This window comes from Corvus kubaryi, unplaced genomic scaffold (assembly GCF_017639235.1).
Source record: "Corvus kubaryi isolate FWS band 111438036 unplaced genomic scaffold, C.kubaryi_AGA036_p1.0 37284, whole genome shotgun sequence".
NCBI classification, from domain to species: Eukaryota; Metazoa; Chordata; class Aves; order Passeriformes; family Corvidae; genus Corvus; species Corvus kubaryi.
In genome coordinates, this window is record NW_024581088.1 from 2,605,551 (window position 1) to 2,612,272 (window position 6,722).

Here is a 6,722-nt window from a genome sequence, read left to right on the forward strand (position 1 = left end):
CATGGCTTAAATGACCTGAACTAGAAATCCTTCATAGCAGCATATGTATTATCAAGGTAATGCTAGAGTAGAAAATAAGGGAATTGGGGTATTTAGGATACACACTATAGTAGTGCCTGAGGGATTGAGTTAAATTTAAAAATTATGTGCTGGTTCTTAAATGTTCATTATTATTTAGAGTGGCTGTTTGAATGGAAGCAGGGTGTCGGCAGTGACCTGCACTGACGTGCATTTCCATGGACAGTGTTGTGAAAGGAATTGAGTCTGTTTGCAAGCCAGGAGTCCATTAAATATGGCAATCTGTTAACATATAGGCCCTAGCTCATATTACCACAGCAATCTTCAACCTCTTCCAATTTCTTTCTAGATGTAAATTGTAATTTCCCTAGACAGTTCAAAGTAAGCAAAGAGTTGCTGCTACTCTGCCTCTACCACCTTCATCTCTCTTCTTTATTCTGAAGGATTACTTCTGCCATGGGATATTCTATGCCTTGTAGAAACATCCTTCAAAGAAAGTATGGTTGAACTCTTGATTTCTCAATCATGAGATTCCCTACTGTATTGCATAGGATTAATGACTAACTGCTTTCTATGAAGAACAAACACATAACAAAGGGTTGTCTGTACAGGATGGAAAAAGGCTTCCTTAATTTCATATAATGTATGACTGCTTTATGCCATGAAGAAAATGGATCTTTCCCTGTGCACCTTAGAAGAGCTCTACAGTTAATAGTCAAGAAAAGAAAAACGTAACTCTAAATTCCTCCTTCCTGCAATTACACTGATCTACAACGGATACTCTTGTCTCTGCAGTTCAGAATGACCAGTCACTAGAGGAGAGAGATTTAAGTAAATAAATCTACCACAAACTTAAGGGCATGTGAAATGTACCAAAATCTGTGTCATTATCTTGATTATTTCATCCACTCCTACACCCTTTCCTAAGCCTCTGGTTATTTTTCTGAAGAAGAGAAAGCTTTTATTTCACATTGCTTATAGATTGCAGAAACAATGCGTTCCTTCCTGTGACACTGCTGGATAGTGATGTTACACAAACAGGGATGGAGAAGAATGGGAACTGGCTGATAGTGCTGGTGTTCCCATATCCAGCAATGATCAACTGTGGTGTGAGAAGCACTTGTAGAAGAAAAAGCAACACTGAGCACCCTGGCACTGAGTGAAATCCCAAGGCACCAGCCCACATCCAGCAGCAAACCCACTGCCCTACTTTGGCTGGGTGTTGCGGTTTAGGAATGGTACTTCCCAGAGAAGTGCCCCTGCTGAGACTCCAAACCACACAGCTTCTACCACTCACCACATAAGAATCCATACAGCAGCTTTCCATTTTCAGTGTATCCCTACAATATGACAAGAACCATCAGTGAAGAGAGTGTATTGCTTTTCATTTTTTGGTAGCTGGTTGTATGGTGGGGCCTCCTCAGCACGTCACCTTCTATTCTCTGATGATGATAGTCGAAAATTTTCACTGTCAGACCAGTTCATGATGACTCCCAAGATCCCAGGGTGACTGGGATTTCCTGTTCAAGCTCGCAGTGCTATCCACTTAGTCCATGTAGCATCAGTGTGTGTTGCAGGGACTTTCCCTTTGAACATCCAGCCCAGCACTGGTAGCTGGGGTGCCAAAAGAAGCTGTGCTTTGGTGCCAATCACTTCTGAAGTAGCTCAAACCCCTTCATAAGCAGGCAGCATCTCTTTTTCAGTTGGGGTGTAGCTGGTCTCAGATACTCTGTACTCCCAGCTCCAGAACCCCAGGGGTTGTTCTCGAGTCTCTCCAGGTACCTTCTGCCAGAGGCTCCAGGAAGGACCGTTCTCCCTGGCTGCGGTGTAGAGCACATTCTTTGCATCCTGTCCTGTCCTGAGTGGCCCAAGGGCTACTGCATGAACAATCTCCTGTTTAATTTGTTAAAAAACTTGTTGTTGTTCAGGATCCCACCTAAAATTGTTCTTCTTCCATGTCACGTGATAGAGAAGGTTTACCATCTGACTGTAATCTGGAATATGTATCCTCCAAAACCCAACAGCACCTAAGGAAAGCCTGTGTTGCCTTTTTGCTGTTTGCTGAGGACAGAGGTGCTGTTTTGTTGACCATGTCCACTGAACTCTGACAACATCCATCTTGCCATTTTACTCCTAAAAACTGCATTTCCTGGGAAGGTCCCTTGACCTTAGTTTGCTTTATGGCAAAGCTGGCCTTCAGGAGAACTTGGATTATCTTCTCCCCTTTCTCAAAACCTTCTTCTGCTGTGTTGCCCCACATATTGATGTCATCAATGTACTGCAAGTGTTCTGAGTCTCACCCTCTTCCAGTGCAGTCTGGGATCAGTCCATGGCAGATGGTAAGACTGTAATTCCACCCCTGGGGTGGTCAGTTCCAGGTGTACTGGATGCCCCTCCAGGTGAAAGCAAACTGTGGCCTGCACTCTGCTCCAGAGGAACATGGAAAAATGCATTTGCAATGCCATTGGTGGCACCACTTTGCTGCTTTGGACTCCAGCTCGTCCGAACTGAAGTTCCAGCCTGTCCAGCACAGCAGCACTCAGTGGTGGTGTGACTTCATTCAGGCCATGATAGTCCACTGTCAGTCTCCACTCTCCACTGGATTTATGCACGCTCCATATGGGGCTACTGAAGGGTGAGCAAGTCCTGCTGAGCACTCCCTGGTTCTCCAGTTCTCGACTCATCCCGTGGATGGGGTCCCACAGTCCCGGTTGGTGCAGTGTTGCTGTCAGGGCACTGCTGTGGTAGCGATCGCTACCTGTTGGTCTTCCACCCTCAGCGGTCCTACTGCAGAAGGGTCCTCTGAGAGACCAGGCAAGGTATTCAGCTGTCTAATTTCCTCTGTCTCCACAGCAGCTCTCCCAAAAGCCCAACAATGCCCTCTTGGGTCCTTGAAATACCCTCTCCCAAGGTAATCTGTGCCAAGGACACACGGGGTCTCTGGGCCAGTCACGACGGGCTGGTTTTGCCATTCATTTCCAGTCAGGCTCACTTCAGCTTCCAGTACAGTCAGCTGTTGGGATCTTCCTGTCACCCCAGAAATGGAGCTGGATTCTGCCCCTACATATCTTGTTGGAATGGGGGTACACTGTGCAGCAGTGTCAACTAAAGCTGTATATGCTTGTGGGTCTGATGTGCCATGGATCCAGAGTCCAGTAGATCCGATTGTCCCTTTCCTCCACCTGGCTGGAGGCAGGGCCCCTCTGGTTCTGGCCATAGTACTCCATGCTCACTTCTTGAAAATGTGAACTGGACATCCCCTCAAGAGGAACCAAAGCAACATCATCCCTCCTATTGTCTCTGAGGACTTCCCCACTGGAGACTGGAATGGCATTATCCTTGAAGAATTTCCTATGCTGGTTGTTCTCCCTCTCAAGTCATACCTGTGCTGCCGGGGCAGAGGTGGGTTTTCCATCCCACTTCCTCATGTCCTCTCTGTGGCCATGCAGGAAAAAGCACAGGTTACCTGGTGGTGTGTCCCCTCTGTCTCAAGCAGGGGGCACTTGCTCCCAATAGCAGAGACTCTGGTCCATGCTGGTGGGGCATGGGACATTTCCTCTTTAATTTGCTCAACTCTTTTGAATCTGTCCACAGTCTTGGACAGTCTTTCCACAGCCAAGGCACAGATAAATAGGGACCAAAAAAAGATGATCTTCATAGTGCCAGAGTTGGGTAGCCACCTGAAGCAGTGTTTGTTCTCCTTCTTTCATTGACGTCAATTCCAGTGATTACGATGGTGTGCCTTCTGCCCCATGGATTGTGTGCACTGTGAAAAAGGGAATTTAAATGAGAATCCAAAGGGAATTCAAATTTGTAGCAGGCCTAAAGAAAGAAAAGGGGATGAAAAGCTGGGGAAAATCATCCTCCACTGTTTCCCCCACAGACTGGGTATGATTATTAATGGACTCCCAAAGGTAGTGCCTGAGGCAAGGGCAGGAGATCAACACTGAACCCACATCCCAAATCACCATTGATACTATCATGTCATAAACTGATATCCCACAGTACAGCAACAAAGCAATCCTGACCCCTATCCCTGCTCTGAAAAAGAACACCACAAGAAGCACATAAGGGAATATGTACAGGGTGAGGTACTGCACCCACATGAACAGACCAAGCAACACTGTGACCAGCGGCTCGGGACCTTCTACAGCAAATGCTTAGACCAAATTTGTTTCCAACTCAGTCTGGGCAAATCTGTTGTTATCTCAACCCTTTGATCCCTACATTGGGTGCCAAATAAGGCTGTTGTGTTTTAGGAATGGTACTCACCTCACCAACTCAGTGCCTCCACCAAGACTCTGAACCATGCTCCTCTCTTGCTCCCCTGCTTTCCACCTCTGCCTCCCCGCCACAGCAGGATGGAGAGGAGAACTGGAGGCATAAAAGTCAAAAATCGTGGGTTGAGGTAGGAACAATTTACTGGAAACAGCCATGAGATAAGAAAATCAACAGTAACAGCAACAATATTAATAACAAAAGTGTACAAAAGAGAGTGATTGACCTGCCAAAATGCTCACCCTGGAGCTTGCAACCTGACTGCAGCCACGCTGCCCTGCAACAGAGCCCTTTCTTCTGGATAAAGGCTCTCTTCCCCTGCACCTGGCAATTCTGTGGGGTGGTACAGAATAAACTCCATGTCCCAGCCATGCCCCCTCAGGCTACTGCCAAAACTAACCCTGTCCCGGCCAGAACCAGTACACTAGGATGCAGATGGGCTGAGAAACCTGAAGTGGCAGCAGATTGTTTGTGCTTTGGAGACCACTGCAGTGTTCAAAGAACTCATCCTATACTCTTATCATTAGGGACTGCAAAGAGAGAGCACACTGCTCACAGCTGTGCATTACCTGGTAACACAAGTTCTGACACCTTTCCCAGTGCTCCTGCACTGGAAGTGCTGTGTCTGCGTGTCACTGAATGGGAACATTTTGTAGCTATCCACACTACGAGAGACAGCAAGGCAGAGCTCAATCAGGCATGGACGGGGAATGTTTTCCAGCTGGTACCGCTCATGCTCATTGCTGGGTGATTGTGTTACATTTCTCTGCCCTTTGTTGCTCTTTGTTCAGAGATGGTGGGATGGAATTCACCATATCTTTAAACTGTCACTTAGTGACACAGCTGCACTACTCATGTGCTTATCTTCTGGTTTGCAGCTTTTTTTTTCCTGCTTTGTTTCTCCTACAATGTACATGTATTAGCAGCTTTCTCATGAATTGCCTTTTTTTAATGTGTGCATTAATTCCTAAATTACAATGTGTCATATCCTTTCAACTGCTCATGAATGTCTTTGTAACTATGGTATTTTATGGCAATTTAACTCTGGAGATTACAAATAAAATTATCAGCTAAAAACAGAATGATTAGTAAGCCAAGATAAATGCAGTAAATTAATCATCGTTTCATACATTGTACCAAGGTTTTAAATTTTCATGTTAACATAGCAGATGCAAATTTTTGAAGTGAAAATAGTTGTAGCAACTGTAACTCTACAAACTAACAATCCTTAAAAACAAACAATCCACAGATGGGAAATTTCCAGCTAACCCTTCAGTCCCAGGCACCTTCACAGAACCACAGCCATTTTTGAGCAGACACTTGCCAAATGGCCACACTCTGACAGTTACTGTTCTTTGATTTTCCAGTTGCAGTGTCAAGAAGGGTACTGGTGACCCAGCACACGCTGCAGCCACAGATTCCCTTGGTAAGATGTGTAAGAATGAAACTCACATGTCTGCAGACCTTTTTTGGGACAGGACATGCTGTACCTTCTGAGTCCTGCAGCACTTGTCCCAAGGGCCACTTAATCCTCATTTAGGAAAAGGACCTTAGATGTGAAGAGAACATTTTCTTCTGCAAAAGAATAGGGGGGAATCTTTTAATATTAAGAGTAACAGATGTGTACCCTGACACCCCCTAACACACGTACAAACACATTCCTCCTGTGTCCACATACAGACACACACACACACTTCCTTCACATTTTAAATTATATTGCATTGACTCAACTAGACAGAAAATGTGCAGGGTTACTCCCAGACAAAGATTAATCTTTCTTTGATATATTCAATACCTCACATGCTCCACATTAGCTGGTGAGTATATATGCCTTGCCTTCAAGAATGTGATGTACTGTGCCATACATCATTGTCTAATTTATTGAGTGCACTTCTGCAGCATGCACTGTACATCCCTGCCCAGGGTCAGGATCACATGCCAATCTGCAGACTTGCTTTCCCCAGCCCTGGGACTCCTCCCAGTGCCACAACTGTTGTGGTCTCTATAGCCAGCCCTGTTCACACCATTCACCTGCACAGTCCAATCTGACTTTTTTCAGAAAACATGTACAGTCAGCATAAGCCTAAACCAGAAACAATCCATGACACTCATTAAAGGCAATACCTTGGGAAAACCATTAAGTAAGAGGAAAGATTGCATGCCAGCATAAGCACTGGAACAAGCAAAGCAGCTGGATCTGTGCACTCAGACACTGGCATCTAGATAGACTCTCCTGGCTTTATTTAACAGAATGAAAACTCACTTGGGGCAGTTGAATGTTCCTTTTGACACTGCTCCCCACTTGTATGACAGCTGTCTTTTAAAGATTAGGAATTGAGAGACAGATGACCCTGACTCACCCAAATGAACCTCATATTCCAAGAGACTTCCATAGAAATGGAGCAGAACGTGTTTCTTGTTCCTAC

The 6,722-nt window shown here is 45.4% G+C and overlaps 1 long non-coding RNA gene across 1 annotated transcript; it reads right to left on the reverse strand.

Annotated features, from left to right (window-relative positions):
• Positions 1–3,202: 3,202 nt before the first annotated feature.
• LOC121663530 lies at positions 3,203–5,879 on the reverse strand. The gene is made up of 3 exons (XR_006015662.1): positions 5,749–5,879; positions 4,291–4,392; positions 3,203–3,784 (listed from the first exon to the last, which is right to left on the reverse strand). It is a non-coding gene; the product is annotated as an uncharacterized LOC121663530 (long non-coding RNA).
• Between the last annotated feature and the right edge of the window lie 843 nt (positions 5,880–6,722).